Genomic DNA, 19,263 nt, shown 5'->3' with positions numbered 1-19,263 from the left:
ACAGACTAGTATGTGTCCTAATCTCTGGAAATGTATCCATTACTGAGACACAGGGCTAAATTTGCTTAATTAATCCTTTAAAATCCTAACATATATAGTGAAGACTTTAAAGGGACTTATTAAAAGGTTTAGTGTATTGATGTTTGGCCAATAAAGTGGAATCTAACAGAGTACGAGAAAGTTGCAGCCATGACAATAAACACTACTTCAAATAAGCTACATATTCTAATACACAGATGTTTCACACACATCTACACACCAGCAGCACTGTTCAATCACCAAAATTTAAAGGTGGGCACCCATGTTAATGTTACCACTCAGTATCTGACCCAAAGTGTATTTCTAATGTTTGTTATCTTAACTTTGCTATCTGCAAATGTCTCTCAAAACCATGTCTGAAAAATGTTGTTTATTGAACAGTTTATTTTGTATAAACTGCAAATAACGCATTATTTTACCCCAAATCCTAATCCAGCAAACCTCTCGGCTATGAGGGGAAAATGGTGTGCTTCATTTGACGTCAAAAGTCGGAATTTCTGAGTTTGCACTCAGAATTTTCAACTGGAACGCCCCCTCGGAAAGTTAGAGCACCAACTCTGACTTCACAATCCAAGAAGGTGGCAATGCACTGTAAACTGTAACAAAACTTTTAATCTGTGCTACTACTGTTATGTATTTGTGACTGGCTAAATAAGCCATACACAGAGCACTGACCAGGCTGTACCCATGAACGTGCTGCTGTGGTGTTTTTAAGTGCAAAAAAACGCCCACTGCGCTGTATAGCTGGTGTTGCATGAATGGCTCCACCTTGCTAAGGAGCCAGTCAAACATGCCTGCAGGTACAACCTGGCCAGTCACCTTGCAAAATTTGCCCCCTTAGTGGTGCTGGCAACTTTTCTGTGTTTAGCCTGTAGCGTTAATGATTATTCTATTCTATTCTATTCTATTCTATTCTATTCTATTCTATTCATATAGCAACAAATCACAACAGTTGCCTCAAGGTGCTTTATATTGTAAGGTAAAGACCTACAATAATAGAAATAAAACCCAACAATCAGATGACCCCTTCTAAGCAAACACTTAGAATGAGAGATAGAACAGGGGAAAGGAAAAAAACCCTTTTAACAGGAAGAAACTTCCAGCAGACGCAGGCTCAGGGAAAGGCAGCCACCATCTTCGCATTGTTACTAAAGGTACTTGGGCATGCTCCCGAGTTATGGCCAGAAAAGCAGTTTTGCAAAAGATTATGATGATGCAGTGAATGTAACAATTGCCCTTTTTTTTTTTTTTTTTATCATTATATCAGATCATCATTGTATCAGTATGTATAAGACAGCAGTGCTAAGTTGTGCTGTAACAAAAGCATAGAATTTGTCATGTCCCAGACCTTTGACCACAAAAGGTCTGGGACATGAGTCCAAGTGGATGTTTGTGCAAACATTTTAAATACATTTTTTCAAGGTGTTCCTCAGACATCACATTCATGAGAATGAATGATGAATAGACAACTCTGATGAACAATAAGCTTTAGCTTTAACTACAATCTTCCACCTCCTTCCTCCCATTTCATGCTCTTTAGCATTCCTGCTCAATTTCACCCATATCCCTTCCGATATTCTCCCTTCTTTGTTTCCTGCGCTGCACTACTGCTCCACTTCTCTCCTGTCAGAGCAACAAGTGGAAAAAATAAAATGATCAGATCAGAATCGGAGCTGCAAAAATATCAGCGTGCAAGTGGTAATCAGAACCACGCATAAAAAAATTGCCTTCACATAATGTTCCTTCTGCTTTAATGGGTGGCCACTGCAGTGTATATTTTGATCACTGGTACTTAAAAACTTCCACAGCAGGACAGTAAGAGTGTGTGACATGAAGTTGAGAACTCACAGCAGAAATATGCCTCTCTGGTATACAGATCCTGGGTGGCCTTGATTAATCCTGGGACAAGTGATCACAGCGGATGGAAACAGAGAGACAGAGGTGGAGTGAAAATCAGCAGGCTAGGTGAGTCATAATAATCCTCGATGGCTGCTAACAAAAGAGAATCCGCAAGTACAGGCAAGGCAGCGACACACTGACACACACAATACCTCAGCAAGGCAATCAGTCCACACCTAATCTGCTCACCTCTTTATTTGTCACGCATCAACTCGCTGAAATGCCACAATAAAGCTTCAAACAGGCAGGAAAATGGTATCATAATGAAGCAAGCTGACACCGCTGCAAAATGAGACACGTCTTTTAATGTTTTGCCAGAAGACCCGAGGTTATATTATTCCACCATTCCTACACAATGACTGTCTGTCTGAGCAGTCGTTCACTGTCACCTACCCCCACAAGGCTAGGCTTTATGGTCTCTGTGTGTGTGTGCATGTACAATATGCCTTTTGCTGAGTACATGCATACTTTCTTAGTCCTCATTAACTCATCACACCAATGCCAAATCTCTCGTCACTCAAACCAGAGAGATATTGTCCTCTTTGTTTGACATTTTAACTTCTTCCTGCCGAGCTCTGACTTCAGCTTTTGGTTTTCTTTGTCAAAACAACTGGAGAAATTAGTTTTCTAAAAAGTGCAAGTCTGTGCAGAAGTAACTGGCAACAGGTCCTCCTATGCTCCAGCCCCCCTCACCCACTCCACCCCGCTTCTTCTTTTACAACCAGCTTGTTGCTGTTGCAGACCTTCGTCTCGCTCTGTGTTTGGAAGTGTTGCCATGGCAGTGGAGGCCCACATTTTTCATGTGCATGGTGAAATGAGATAGAGTCAGGAAGTGTGGGGAAAAAAAGAAAGGAAGGGAAAGAGTGATAGAATAGGTGAATAGGTGAGTGAATGAGTGTGTTTTGTGTGTGTGTGACAGTCTGACAGCAGACAGGTTTGGCTCTTTAGCATCTCAAAGCATCTGGCCTCAATTTGAACTTGAGAGCGGGCTGACTTGAGCCCAGATTCTCTTGCTGTCCTGTCACACACAGACACACATACACATAACTGCAGGGAAAATAAATAAATAAATAATCAGAAAAATGCATGTGGGGGTTGAAACTACTGAAAATGGGAAATGGGAAGAAATTAAAGTTGACATACAGCCATGAACAGTCCTTGGGAAGATTATATGTTCTGTCTGCACACACTGGCTGTTAGGTTCTCCACAAAGAACCATAGCTGACTGAATCTGCTCATACATTGTGTTCAAGATACACCTGACAGCACACATGGTCACACTCATACCCAGTTTCACCTTTCAGTATGTCGGATAGATTATACTTACAGATGCACACACCACAGATGAGCAGTTGAACGAGCAGTTACATTACCATTACCTAGTCTAGTTTTAGTGTATTAGGGGGACACATACTGTGTATGAGTACTCGGGTACTCATTTTATCTACTTCAGACAACACCACAGAAGACAACTAAGGTGCATGACGGCAGAATTATTTCCATGGTTAAGAAGAACAACATCTAACCAAGTCAAGAGTGTTTCACAGTGCAAATGGATAATGACCCAAAATCATACTGCAAAAGCAACCCAAGAGTTTCTCAAGGCAAAGAAATTGGATATTCTTTAATGGCCAAGTCAATCATCTGATCTCCACCTAACAGAGCATGCTTTTCAGTTACTGAAGACAAAACAGGAGGCAAAGAGACCCACAACACACCAGAGAGACTCTTACAATAGGATGAAATAGAATATCTGCACATAGTTAGGTAAACATTTTCTAAGACTTATGTGACATTTTGGCCAAGTCTCAGTATTGAACAAACTTTCTAGTTTCTTAAGTCTGGGATTATAAAGCTGCAGTCAGAAAAAAACCATCCTGGCTGTGTCAAATCAACCTATCAGCATCTCTACAGCTCACATATTAAATTTCATTTGTCTAAAGTGTAAAAGTCACCAGACCACTTCCTGGTCTGAAACTCTGACATTCTCTAAAATCTTGTCTAAACACAAGCAAATGCACCCTACCTTTTCTTACTCAAACCTGGTTAATCTCCAGTTGCAACAGGGACCGTCTGATCAAATAATAAATAAACAAGATTATGAATTTAACCTGGCATTAAATTTTAGATTTGACACATTTCACGTTGTATCAAAAATGACAGCGGACCCAATACCCAGCCTTTAACAGAGCTTCAGTCAGCTGACGCTGGAGGAAACTGAGGTACCAGTATGTGTAAAAGGGGAAGATGGCTGACATTCCTAGCCCACTCCAAACATTGGATTTTCCAGGAGGTTTTCCAGCCACTGAAAGTTATCCAGCAGTGGTCAGCGGTCAGACCCACAGACACTGGAAATACCAAGAATGCCGGTGGTAGAGACACAGGGATTAGTCTGGCCAGTGGACTACCGTTTGTCAGGATCAATGACCAGTTCAAGCTAAAGCATGTCACTTAGTGTATGAAATCTTATCAGTGCAAGAGCATGTCATTTGCTCTTTAACAACATGGCTAATCCAAGCACCCAAGCTGTTCTGAGCCTCATTGTCTCAACAGTGGCGAGAAGAGTAAAGTTTTCCCTCCTAAAATCCCCCCCCCCCCCCCCCCGCTGCTTTGGCTGTATGACAGTGGAGGGCCATTGTTTCAGTTTAACAGGAGGGCAGAAAGCAGAGAGAAAAGGCCTGTTATCTTACACTGAAAGCAACCGCACTTTGGCACACAATGTGACCTATAATGTGACGCAGAACAAAGACAGGGTAGTGAGTGATATGAGTTTCTCTTTACTGGCATCCTTCAATGAGGAAAAGTAGGGCACAATATCTGAGAAGTCTCAAGTTTTTTTTTTTTTCATGTTTCACTAAAAGTGTCACAGTTTGAAAGTGAAATAAGTGATCATAGCTGAAGCTGAATATAACAAAGGCAATGCCGCCCACACACACAAACACAGAGTGCTACTAAATACAGCCAGGCAAATGAGTTCCACAGCAGCTATTACATAAGCAACAACGCCTCAGTTCAACTGTGCCAGCCTCACTGTATGAATACAGCTCCACTCATGTGGGAAAATATCTGACATGGCAAAGAAGCACATGTGTAGACGTATTCAGACATACTGTCCATGCCGCTGCAAACTTGAGAAAGAGAGTCGGGACAGGCTGGCTTGGAAAATACTCATTCAGCAAACTGAGCACAAGCCAGGCCGACTTCTAATCTCTCGCCGTCTCCCTGTCTTCCTGCGTATCTGTCTCTCTGTCTCCATTCGTCCACCCTGCTCCTCAACTAGAGGCTTTACATAAACACCTGGCATGAGATTTAGCTAAAATGGGATCATTGGAAAACAATGGAGCCGAGCATAGAAAGTGTGGATGGGGCTGGTAGAATTTTATGAAATCTGAATCCGTCCTTATCCTTGAGTCTTTTTGGTGAAGACTGTTTTTATTTCACTTGATATCACACCTACACCAAAGAGACTCTAATGCTGCTGAATGGGTCTTTCGACACATAATCTGTCCTATGGCTTTAATGGAAACAGCATTTTAGTTTCACTGAAGCGCTCTGCTGCATCTGAAAAAGTAAAACCACCAAAAACAGTAATTCTATGGTGATGGGTACATAAATGGCAGAATTTTCTTCAGGTACAATGTACTAATCATTACCTGAACTGTGACAATGTAACACCGGTGGTAGCCTGAGGTGCAGCACGACTATTACAAAAAAATACAAGTTCCTAATCTAATACAAGATAAGGTCAATGCCATTTAAGCCATTTCATTTTTCTTTTTTTTTTTAAAGCCTTTTTATGTTGTTTTATTGACTTTGGAACATTTGCCATACTAAATCAATTATGTTACCACATTTAAAAGTGTTGCACATATTGGTTATGTTCACAGGACAGGATGTAGCCTACCATTTTCTGGGAATTTTTGACCATACTTCCAGAACAGCATTTGTGAGGTCAGACACTGATGTTAGATGAGAAGGCCTGGCCTTAAGTCTCTGCTCTAATTCATTCCAAAGGTGTTCTATCAGGTTGAGGTCAGGACTCTGTGCAGGCCAGTCAAGTTTTTCCGCACCAAACTGGCTCAGCCATGTCTTTATGGTGTTTGCTTTGTGCACTGGTGTGCAGTCATGTTGGAAGAAGAAGGGACCATCCCCAAACTGTCACCACGAAGTTGGGAGCATGAACTTGTCCAAAATGTCTTGGTATGCTGAAACATTAAGAGTTCCTTTCACTGGAACTAAGGGGCCAAACCTAAACTCCTGAAAAACCACCCCACACCATAATCCCCCCCTCCACTAAACTTTACACTTGGCACAATGCAGCCAGACAAGTACCGTTCTCCTGGCAACCGCCAAACCCAGACTCATCCATATCACGGTACCACACTGGAATTTACTCTTGAGAACAACCCATTCTTTCATAAATGTTTGTGAAAGCAGTCCACGTGTTTAGATGTTTGGTTTTATACACCTGTGGCCATGGAAGTGATTGAAACACCTGAATTCAATTATTTGGACCTTTTTGCCCTCTGGGGTCAAAATGACCCCGCATAGTTTGATTGTCTTTTTTTTCCCCCATTTTTGGCCACAGCAACTTTTATCCACAGCAGAGAGACAGGAAATGGGGGAAAGAGACAGGGGAAGACACACATGCAGGCTGGCAACAGGCCAGGACTCGAACCTGCGTCACCCGCTCCGCAACGCGGCATATGTATGTGGTCACTGGCTTCACCACTAAGCCACCCAGCCGCCCCGTTTGATAGTCTTTTTTGATCTCATAGGACAACAGATGTTATTAAATTCAATATAATTACAAAATTCAATCAAATTACTTCAAATTGTTTTTAATCATAAAGAGCATAGTATCAAACAACCCCTTTTATTTTAACATATTTTGATGAAAACAGATTTCATTTGGAGTCAAAAATGACCCCAGGACATTACGAGGGTTCCTGTATGTCAGGGGTGCCCAAACTTGCGGCCCACGGGCCGCTTCTGGCCCCATCCCCTTCTGGTCCACGAATTGATGTCAAAAATAACATACAATTTGACCCTTTAAGTTACTTTTTTGACATTTCACTTAACCCTCTCAATTGGAGGGGAAGGCAAAATGTCAAAAAAGTAACTTAAAGGCCAAATTGTATGTTATTTTTTACATCAATTCGTGGACCGGAAGTAGGGGGCGGGGCCGGAAGCGGCCCGCGGGCCGAGTTTGGGCACCTGCTCTATGTCCTCGCACAACAAGTTCATACTGATAGCATATCATTCACCACGTAAACCGAAAGAAGTTCATTCATTTCCTTTGAAGTGACAGCTGAAGCCAAACTGGAAGCTGCCTACTGACCAGCAGGGGGTGACTACTCTGGATTAGGAAAGAAGTCCAGTTGTATAAAAGTCTTTGGGAAAAATGACCCCTTGGCTCTCTTGCCTGTGACATCAGTAATTATATGTAATGGTGAGTTTATGATCTCAATCACTATTTTTAAGTCTTGTTGAACACAATATGTGAATTATCAGGATTTGAGTCACAAAGAAATAAAGGAGGGTAAGTTTTAAAGTTCAACTGATTAGTTTCTACCTTATGAGTGTGCAGCGTTCCTCTGTTTCTCAGTCAGATTTACTGCTTGCTCATTGCATACAATTTCAAAATGCAGAGACAGTGACAGCAAAAAGGCTCAACTTTGGGCTTGACAACAAGATTTCACCAACCAATAGGTGACGTCACAGTGGCTACAGCCATCTTTTCTTTACAGTGTGTGACTGTAATTGATAAATAAGTTAAAGTTTTTGCTGGCATTTGGTATGAGAAAATAATTTTAATAAACTGAAACCTGATCCTAAATAAAACCAGCTACCTGAGACCAGCCCTAACAGAAAGAGGACAAAAGGGAGGGACTTTGAATGGAGAAATAAACCAACAAAAGGTCTCAATACCTTTTCTGGAGTTCCTTTACTGCCTTTTAATACTGTGCATACACGCCCACAGCGCACGCAGGAAGCATTAGTCAACATGGCTATAACATGTGACACACTTTACCTCATTTGTTTTGAGCAGATGAGGTAACCAGTCTTTTCCATCTCTGCCCCCCATTCTCACTCCCCTTCACCTATCCTTAACTTCACGTCAGCGTTTGTGCATTTATAGAGTAAAACGTCACTCCTGTGAACTCTGCCAAAACCCAGTCTGGGTAATTACAGTCTTCTCCTAGCAAGTCCTCAAACGAAGCCTTAACATGATACAATCAAACACAGATACTACAAAGGGCTGAGTGAATGGACAGCCCTGCAAGCTGTCTATAAACATATCTGCTGACACATCACTCTCGGGCCAAAACAAACTTGATGAGAAACTACAATATGTGGCCCAAGGCACATGAGGAGTCTTGTAATTACACGCATAGGGAAGACATGAGAGGAACAGCAGCGGGCTCTACCCCCAGTGCTTTGTCATCAAAAGAAACACAAAGATTCCCTTTGAGTCTTCTGGATGAAAACATGTTTTTTGCAGGTCACACTTTTGAGAGGTGGCCTAATTGTCTGCTTTGGTGCAAGTGTATATGCTGCCTCATGCTTTTCTTCTTCACTGTGAGTGTGTGTCAAGACAGACTGAATAACACCCTCCTCCTCCTCCTCTTTCTTCTTCTTCTTCTTCTTCTTCCCCCAGCCAACTGTCCAAAAGGGGGGGACAGATTTTCTTAAGGCTGAAATTACAAATCAATACCCCCCCAACAGTGTGTAATGAGTAGATTACCCATGGTCAGGATTAGAAAACCTGGATCAGACACCACAGAAACCCCTCATCATCCCACCTCAACAAATCCAGGATACCAGTTTTGTTTGTCCCTGTACAAAACTCTCCAGGGTCATTTAGACCAGCCATAAAAGTAGCAGTTTAAGAGAAGTAACTTTAAGCTATTGAGCCTGTTACCTCACTGAAGTTTATGAATCATTATTTAACTATTCATTACTCAGATTTTAGACGTCACCACCATTTTTTCTTTACTAAACCACTTTCCATTCCTGTTAAAATGTATGTTGTATGAGCTTGCCCAGTCTCTTTTCCCTACACCTTTCATTAATGTAACTCACCCTCAAAAGGGTCTTCACACACTGACTCAAGGTGCTCATGGATACAAAGTTTATTCTCAAGTGAATTTGCATTCATGTAAACGAAGCCAAATGGGAATGGAAAGCAGGGTGAGGAGAGCCTGAGTTTGGAAAATTTAAGGCATATGGGCTCACGTTTCTCGTACAGACACATGTAACAATACACATTCTCTCTCTTTCCCTCCATACTCACCCCAGTGAGAGCCCTGCATCGCTGCCTCCACTTGTCTCTCTCGGAAAAAAACTTAAAAAAAAAGAAAAAAAATCACTCCGGTCTCTGATGCCTCAGATTCTCCTTGTCTCTCCTTCTTTCTCCTGTCGACTAACTCTCCCCTACAGCGTTACAGCTTCCTGCCGTTGCCTCTGCACCGCTCCTGGACTTCATATCCTGACACAAGGACTTTCAAATGGAAGCCCTTTTATTTTCCTGTCCCCTCACCACCTCCTTCTCCCTCTTCTCACTTCACTCCAGTGTTTCTCTTCTCAGCTTTCCTTCCCTGCTGTCTGCCTTAGCACCGCCTCCCCCTCCTCCTCCTCATTCCTCCCTCCCCTCTCCCACTTTTGTCTGCCAGCCCCTCTGCCTCTAGTTTCCCTCTTTTAGCACACACACTACTCTCTTCTGACTACCTCTCTCTCCTCCCCCTTCTCTTTTTAGCCTGAGATTCCTTTCATATATACTCTCTGCATTAACAAAATCCTGTGTAGGATATGACATTTTGGGAAATTCTATCCACCATTTCTGCTTGGTGGATTTTGTGACAGAGCAGAATGGCCCAAGGCATCAGGGGAATACCCCTTTCCCCACAGCTTGCAGCCTCTATCCCCTTTGGCTAAATACTAGGCCTAGTTACACCCAATTAACAAACATCATCCACCACATAAAGAGCAGCACCAGCTACAGAGGAAGAAAGAGGGTGGGTCAGTTATCTCAGATGGTAAATTACATAACAGACATATCTTTGTGGCTGCACACACCTCATGCTCTGCTGTGCACATGAAAGTGAGTATTATTCAGCAGGTATTAAGAAGAAAAGAAGAGACCAATGAAAAGTCCAATCACATGTGATCTGAGCTTGTATTTTATCTTGTGAAAATGATGGTGGTGGTATATGTGCAGTAGGACAAGGAAACTGCAGCTCCAGGATTCTGTGCAGTCCTATGAAAAACTAAGGACACCCCAATAGCTTGTAGAACCACCTTTAGCAGGAATAACTTGAAGTAACTGTTTTCTGTATGGCTTTATTATCAGTCTCTCACATCATTGGAGGAATTTTGTCCCACTCTTCTTTGCAGCATTGCTTCAGTTCAGTGAAGTTAGCAGACATTTGTTTATGCATAGTTCTCGAGGTCCCGCCACAGCATATCAGTTGGGTTGAGGTGTGGACTTTGAGTGGGTCATTGCAACACCTTGATCTGTTTATTTTTCAATAATTCTGTTGTAGATTTGCTGCTGTTGTTGAGATCATTGTCCTGTATATGACCCATTTCAGACTGGCTTTAGTGGTCGGACAGATGGCCTCACATTTGACTCTAGAATACTTTGGTATACAGGGGGGTTCATGGTCCAGTCAATGATCTGCAAGGGGCCCAGGCTGCAAAACAAGCCAAATCATCTCCCCTCTACCACCATGCTTGATGGTTGATGTTTGTGCTGATATGCACTGACATTGTGTTAACACACATCTGATTGCTCCAGACCAGAAACCTGCCAAAACTTCTGCACGGAGTCCTTTCTTCTACAGATAAGTGCTTACTCTCTAACATTCACACACATTCATACTCTGATGGTTGCATCAGAGAGCAATTTGGGGTTCAGTATCTTGCCCAAGGATGCTTTGGCATGCAGACTGGAGCAGCCAGGAATCGAACTACCAACCTTCCGATTAGTAGATGACCTGCTATACCTCCTGAGCGACCCCAAATAATAAAAAAATTACTATTTTTTTATTGTTATTATTAACATGCTAAAGTGCTAACATCAAAGAACTATAATTTTTAACATCACTATGACTAAGTCCAGCCTAACAAAGCTGTAGCAACGACTGGAGGCAATTAACTAATTAGGACAGCTCAATTGTTTGGTTATTTTCCCCAATCAATTCATCATTTAATTAATAATTAAGTCAATAACTGTTTCAGCATTCATTTACTTTCAGATCACACACTGCTCTTTTGTATGGCACCCAGCACTTAGCACTCTTGGTTTGTTGTTGTGTGCTGCCATGGTGGAAAACCAGTAAGAGGACTGAATAATACTCTGTGTGTGCGTGTGTGCGTGTGTGTGTGTGTGTGTGTGTGTGTGTGTGTGTGTGTGTGTGTGTGTCCTCGCTCGCTCTCTTTACTGGAACTCCCTCGTTCCTCCCTCTGAGTCCCACGGTGGTATAGTGAGAGAAAAGGCTTCACTTTTGCTCCTTGACTTGGCACTTTGCTACCATTAACACAGCCCACCTCTCCGGGCTTAAAATACAACACCAGAAAGCTTTTGAGTCTTTTATATGTGTGTGACACTGAGTGAGTGTGTGTGAGTCAGCAAGAGTTTCTATTTCAGCCTTTGAATAGGTAATAACAATCCACAAAACCAGTGCATCAGCTCAGTTTGAGTCAGTAAAAAGCAGGATTTGTGATGCATTAAAGAAAAGTGAGAGAATTTGTATCAAAAACTAATATAAATAACTTAAGTGGACCTATTATGCTTATTTTCACCTCCATATTTTTACTGTCGGACTCTAAAGTAGTCTTGCATGCTTCACAGCTCAAAATGATATACCTTATACACACACTTATTGCAGCCCACTGCCTGAAATAAGCTGTTTTAAGCTCCTCTCCCTTTAAGTCACCTTTGGTTGGGCTTTTCCTCTCAAACAGAAGCTTTGAACAACATGTGGGAGGGGCAGCTGAGTGCCTGGGATGACCATATTAGTGATATCTACTGATGCTGACATCATAGAGATCCAAGACTGGAAAAAATGTTTGAAACCAAGTGTTTAGAGGAGTCTGAGCTTTTAAGATCATAGGGATTATTTGAATAAACACTGGACAATTCTGTTGGTAAAGGTGATGAAATGCTATGCAGGGCAAAGTCTGGGTTCTTCACATTACATCTCATCATTTTATCCACTTCTCAAATACAGTTCAGTGCACCGTTAACATGTATTAAACAGGTATCAACCAAAAATGAAATATCAAGCAGGACTTTTTTTGAAAATGACCTTCTAACACAGGTGGTGAGTAGTGTTTTGGGACAGATAATGAAGGAAGGAGACAGCTGGGCTGGGATGGGGTGAACTGGAGAAAAAAATGCAGTGGAGATAGCATATCTGTAATGGATACAGTGGAAAGAAGAGAGGAAGACAGCTGCTGCTGTCTTGACCACACAGTATTATCACCCCACATATCTTACAAGCCCTGCCCTTTACTGTGGGGCCCTGATAGAAATGATAAGGGCTCTAGTCAGGATCAAGTGTTGTGTGACGGCTTTTGAAAAACAACGCAAACACAAAATGCTGCAGACTGACTTAACTGATTTTGTTTTACTTTAAGCTTGTAAAAAAAAAAAGGTGAAGTACAGAGAGATTTGATTAGCAGCACCCTCCATGCCTTATCTGAGGCACTCGGCTGCTGTACAGAACAACACGACCTCAGCCACAAATTTCTAACCTCTTGACCCTTCGTCTCTGCCTCTACTTCCACCAACCCCCATGTCACATACTCCAACTGCTATCCATCTTCAAACCTAGTCTCTAAACAGACGCTTCAAAGAGGCCAAGACCCCTATTTCCATAAATGTGCTTGCGTCTGTGTGACAAAGTGACCACACTCTAAACTGAGCCCACACCTTGTCAGTCCACTGAGCAGCATTCACAGCCCCCCCCCCCCCCCCCCCCCCCCCCCAAAAAAAAAAAAAAAAACAAAAGACAAAGGGAGAAAGAACAACACAAAAAGGGAGGGCAAGAAAAAAAGAACAAGAAGAGTAGGAGGGGTGGGGGAGATGCTTGAGTCAGCAAATATTGAAGGTCAGCGTCATCAGAGAAGGGTTTTTTTCTGCAGAGGGGGTTTAATTTTCTGTTTTTTGGTGTGGTTCTTTACCTCAGTGTGTCACCCAGCGTCCTCCTCCTGGTGGTCTGGGGGAGAGGGGAAAATGGCAGAGAGCTTTCATCCCAGGACTTCACTTCTTTCTAGGATTCTCTTCAGGTGCGCTGTGGCCTGAGGGAAAACACAGAGTTAATGTTAACTAATTTGACCACTTTTATTCATCTGCTGGGAAGTTGGTATAAGATGAAGCAAAACAGTAAGCCCAAGCATCTAAACTCTACAGCATGGGTTTGAATTTACCTAAAATTTTTAGCAATCTATTTCTGCTTATTATCCATATCCATATGCAAACCGAAACAAAACCAGAAATAGAGAGGAAGATGATTCCACATTGAGCACAATCCTAACATGAGGCTGAAAATGCACTTTTTGATAAATCAAATTTGAGCTGACGTAATGCACTATGATGCTAGGTGTTTACATGTCATTCCTAAAACTACATATGGTTACACTCTTTGGAGGAGGAATGGAAAAATCCTCATTCGAGCTAAAGTGCTGTCCTGCATGGCTTGCATGATTTGATCAAAAGAAAACTTATCTACAAGGAGAAAATGCCTCATGCTCATAATAGGAACTTTATTACTGTTTTTCTTTTCTCAGAATATCCTTGTGTGTGAATACTTTATTATAACTTCAAGTGTAACTGTAGTTCCATTAGTACTACCACCCTCTGGTGTCCAACAATATTAACTATAGCGCTTTTCAATGGTCTGTACGTGGGAGGGTTTTATCTTCCTTTACTAAAAGTGCTACTTTGCTCTGTCTTTTTGTAATTTCTAATTTTCCTAATCTTTTGATCTCACCCCTTCTTTCTCTTTGCTTCCTATCCGCTCTCTACACCGGCACCTGATGAGGTAATCAGTCAGCTTGTTACAGTCTGATAAGTGATACGATACGACTATTGATTTTGGCCCTCGCGCCCCAGTGCAGCAGGGGGTCAGTCCTGCCACATCACCCGGCTGCCAGGCCGAGCTTCAGAGCATCTTTCAGGAACCACAGAGCAGTGCTGAATGGGCACTTTCACAGCTACTGCCACCAGCAGATAGACTGTAAGAACACCGACAGTCATACTGACAGATTTTCTTACTAACACAAATCAGAGTTTGGTGCTCTCCTGGTCAAACTTTAAACAACAAAAAAACTGAAGCATCATACAGCTCACACATCAATCTAAAGCATATCTAATTATTAATAACATTTCAAATTAATTGTTTGAGTAATTTTCTGTCCAGTATAATACAGATAAAATCATCATCATTAAAAATCATCATTAATTTAATTCAGTCAAATGACCACATAAAACACAATTATTGATTAACTTGGTTCCCATATGGTTCCCATGCAGCTGAAGCCCAAATAGCATCAATATGGAACAAAAATGAAACACAACCATGTGTCTATCTGTAACTGTCAACAGGAAATCTCAAATTTATGAATAGATTTCCATAACATACAGAGGTCAGTAAGGCTTGAGGCCAAGGTACAACTGATTAAAGTGGCAATCAGGGTTTGGGATTTCTGCCATTAGATGATTATTGTGTTTCAGGCCTGATTTGATGGCCACGTGCCTCGTAGCTGTTAACACCATGAAAAACAAAGTAAAGCAGGAGTTGAGAGGGAGAAGGTGCAGGATGGGGGAAGGCAGGAAGACTAGGGCCTTCCCAGAGAGACACAAGGGTTAGGGGTAGATTTGTCGAAATAACAGGATAATGGTTACATTTATTCACCCTTTTTCAACATCTTCACAGATAATGAAGAGTGACTGCAAGCAGTGTCCCACAATGCCACCCCAACAGCTAAATACAAGAAAAAAAATTCTTTACATATGAATTTATAGATCTGGCCTGCCTGTCTTTTAATTGTCATTAAACTCAGTGCAAGTCCATAAAACACGACCTGTGATGCTATAATGATCACTGCAGCACTTTAAGGGCTTCGACATATACACACATACATGCACAGGCATAAAGGCTCCCTTCAATGCGTTCTCTCTAATCAGGAGATGAGATCTCACCCAGTATGATGGACTGATGTAAACCCATGGGTGCAGATTAGATAGAGATTATTCATCCTTTAGATCACTGCTTGATAGATTAGATTGCAATAGCAGCATATGTCCTCACTGCAGGGATGACACTTTATGTCAGGACAATGACACTGTGACTGAGGCTTGCACTCCTGCACGGTGCTGCAGTATTAACTTCAGCTAAGGGCGGCGTTAAGGTCATGCAGCTTGTGTGTGCTTGGTTACCTTGGGCTCATTTTGAAAATCAAAGCAATCCTTACGTTATAGTTTTCAGTTCTTCTGGGTATCTACCGTGCCACCACATTTTGGAGAGATACAGTATGGAGTGCTGTTGAGGGAGGAGCAAAGGAGGGTGAAATGAAAAGTAGCTGCCGTCACCCAGAAGATGCGGCTAAATCTGTGCCAAGGTGACTCTTGCAGAATGAAGCAAGAGAGCGAGAGAGAGAGAGAAGTATTCAGTTCAGTCCATAAATACATGTAATGGATGTATTTAAGTGTGGTAATGGGAGAAAATTTTCAGGAATGTCACTGTTTATGTCACTGTATGTCACAATATCAGAAATTATTCTCTAGACTGTTTGTTTTATAAAGACTTGGACAATTGTAAAAAACTGACCATCATCAGTTTACTGACTTAAAGGTGACATCTTTAAGAGTCTGACCAGCAGCCCAAGACAAGACTGTTTATAAAGGGGCCTTAAGGTGCATTTTCAGCTGGAACACCCCCCTCAAGTCAGACTTCTAAATCAGAAAGTCAGGGCAGCTCCACCAATCCCAACTTCACAATCAAAGGTGGCAGCAGTGCATGTAAACTGTTGTCAAACTGTAAAACCTGTAAACTATACAGCCAAAGTTGTGTATTTGTGACTGGCTAAATAAGCCATATGCAGAGCATTGAGCAGGCTCTATCCATGAACACGCTGCAGTGGTGTTTTTAAGTGCCAGTGTAGTGTCTGAAATGCCTATGTGAAACTGCATGCATGTTGTCTCCTAAAGGTGTAGAAAATTCCAGTAAGGGGCATCTCAGTTTGGGAGCTCATCTGCATTACTTATCTTTACCAAAAAAGGAAAGGTATTGATTGGGGGTCTCTGAGTCCCTCCAAAAACTGGTTGAAACCAGTCTAGGTGTGACATGTTTATCAGATGTTAAAGCCTATATAAGGCTGTAGGTTTGCAGAAGATCACTGGCCTCCCTTCTCACCCAGATGTCTCGAGCGTCTGTTTTGACATTGTCTTTTTATAATAAATCTTATGTTATTCTATAAAGACTGTGTTGACCAAGAATTTCTTCAAACACATCATCATGGCATCAAGATCAAGAAACCACACCAGAAATAACAGAATGACAAAAACAAGCATGTGAATGAGAAATCCTCTGATAGCAAAAGGAAGCCAACTTGTAAGTCAAATGGTAAACTGTAGGTGTATAGCCCTTAACTTTTCTAGACATTACCTGACAGAGGTGCAGAGCAGCGAGAACATCAATTTATGGATGCTAGCTGCCAGCTCCCTGTTAAAAAGTTGTGCCCCACCCCCACCCCAAACACACCGATTTGCACATCTCAGGTAACAATCTGCTGAATTCACAGATCATGAGTGGTTATCCTGCACAGTCTACTCAGAAAGCATCCTCACCTAAACTGAGCATCAGCATGACTAACTGTGTTCTACCTATGAGAAAGGACAACCTCAGACAACCCAACCTGACTCTCATTCATTCGAGTGTGAAAACAGCTTATGAGAAAAAATCACCAAACTTCTCACCTGATTTAATAGTTCAGTAAACACTTTCCTGATGAATTTAGGATTTGAATTGTTACTTTCATCCATTTTCTTCTGCTTATCCAATTCTCGGTTGCAAGGGGGAGGCTCGAGCGTATTCAAGCTATAGTCGGGCGAGAGGTAGGGTACACCCTAGACAGGGTGCCAGTTCATCGCAGGGTTAACACAGAGAGATAGACAACCATTCATGGTCACATTCACACCTACGGCCAATTTACAATCACTAAATAACCTCATAAACATGTATTTGGACTGTACAGGAGAACACACAGGTACAGGAGAACATGCAAACTGCACACAGAGAAGCCCTGGCCGACTGATTGTTTCAAACTCAAAGCCTTCTTGCTGTGAGGAGACAGTGCTGATCACCACACCACCATGCTGCCCGTTATATTTATCTATTTATTTTTACAGCATAATAATCATTATGTTAATTATCCTCCCATTTAGAGCAAAAATAGACAGTAAATGAGGGTGCAATTTAGGCCAGTGCTACCTTGTGATTAACAGTTTGCACTCAGGGTCCTAGTTTCTCAGTTACCTCTCTGATGTCTGAAATGCTGAATTCAAGGCTTCAAAATGGGAGTCCAGAAACCAGTGGGTGATGGTCATCATGGCATCATTGAACTTCTATGTCCAAAACCCTCACATATAACATTTGCAATAACAAGCAAATTACACACCACTCCGATACCACAAAGCTCATCTTCACATTGTTGTGCTACTGCTCATTCATGATAACCAAGTACATGTACATAAAAGACGATTTTAATCAATAAACTAATAAACGGCTAGTGACAGCCTTTCCAAATCATTTTCTCAGTATCTTTGTAAACTGAATATTTTATGGTTTGGGCTGTTGCTCAGACAAAAAAAGTGGATCTGAAAAAAAAAAAAATAATTTTTAAAATTTCATCTTTACACTATTTTCTGAAATTTTATGACAATTCATTCATCAATATCCAAGGAAATAAACACCAGCTGATAATGAAAGCTGCCACTTCAGATACATGAAGACATTAAAGCGTAAACTACTTCTGCATAATCTGAAAAACAGGATAGTTTCAAACATCTTGCAGCATCCATTGTCACATTGCTCATCCTCAGATGCTTGTATTGAGTAACGGAACTGGCAAGTCAACAGCACAATTTCTGCACCAGAATAGAATCAGTGGGAATCATAAAACACTTCCCAGGAAAAGAGCAGTCAGGTAATGCAGTTTCTATGTATCTCTCTTTCTATTTTCTCTGTCATTAGCCATATTGTGCTCCATGCCCGGCACTCTGGCGGCTGCCGTTTTCCCAAGAAAGTGGAAAGCTGCTTTGTTGCCATAATATGCCCTGTGTGATGCTTGGCCCACTTTCCAGCTTGCTTTCATTGTGTAAGCACACATACATAAAACATGATTTGCTGCTTCAATTTCTGACTTTTATTCAGCTGGGATTTGGTGGCAGACAACATCAGAGCCATGAAAAGCAGAGCGGAGCAGCAACGAAATGCAACTCTCCCTCTGATCCTCTGAGCGAGGAAGGAAAGAGGGAGAGGGAGAGAGAGAGTTGGCTACGTTACAAAGAACAAGGTTTAATCACTGACCTCTAGACTTACAACTAAAGACAAATGGTCATGATTAATGAGGCCCATTCATCTTACAGGTTAAGAAAAAAACCCAGCAGGGACTGTGTTTGCCCGTGATGCTCTCTCGAGCTCCAGTCCTGTGAGTTTGCACTTACTTCCGAGCTCAAGGAGCTCATTCAGGATCAGTGTAGATCCAACACTGTTCACTAGAGGGCAGCCTGTAATGATGTGAAATCTGGCAACTGGAATAATGGCTGCTCTCAATAAAACTCACACTCAAGGCCTCAGTGAAATTTGTTTGTTGCAACAAAGAAACAACAAGAAATAATGAATAATCTTATTTTATTACCTACTGTGCAAAACTTGGGTTTTAAATAATAATTTTCACCTTCATCCAGCCATGGACACCTTGAAGAAAAGCATGAAAGGAGACCTGAAGAAGCACTTAAGATGCTTAAATTGAATAATTTGTGACTGGTCACTTTTCTTATACACTGCATACTGTGTGCATTACCCACACAATGTACACAGGGCCATTTTATTCCATTTTAGTGAGTCACTTTGTTGTGTTGTATTTTTGTTTTTAATTTGTGTCTTATTTTATTGACCTCTTCCTTTTCCAATGAGACGTCTTATTTTATGGAAATATTAAACTTATTGAAGAAGAAACTGAGTCTTTGGTATTGCCTCCAATCCTTCCTCCTCCTGTGAGATAATTGCCATTTGTAGCTCTGAGGATGTTAAA

At 41.6% G+C, this 19,263-nt stretch overlaps 1 protein-coding gene across 2 annotated transcripts in view; it reads right to left on the bottom strand.

Moving 5' to 3' along the window:
- Nucleotides 1-19,263, bottom strand: part of lzts2a (leucine zipper, putative tumor suppressor 2a) — a 53,120-nt gene that overhangs the window by 18,097 nt on the left and 15,760 nt on the right. Inside the window, exon 2 of one of the 2 annotated variants that reach the window (XM_030748103.1) lies at nt 13,129-13,245. The gene's annotated coding sequence lies outside the window, so the exon portion shown is untranslated. Of the gene's footprint in view, nt 1-9,235; nt 9,530-13,128; nt 13,246-19,263 lie in introns of those variants that run through there. The other variant, XM_030748104.1, reaches the window with a different exon arrangement.

The sequence above is a fragment of the Archocentrus centrarchus genome, chromosome 15 (genome assembly GCF_007364275.1).
Source record: "Archocentrus centrarchus isolate MPI-CPG fArcCen1 chromosome 15, fArcCen1, whole genome shotgun sequence".
Lineage (NCBI taxonomy): Eukaryota > Metazoa > Chordata > Actinopteri > Cichliformes > Cichlidae > Archocentrus > Archocentrus centrarchus.
This window is presented reverse-complemented; position numbering and strand designations above follow the sequence as displayed.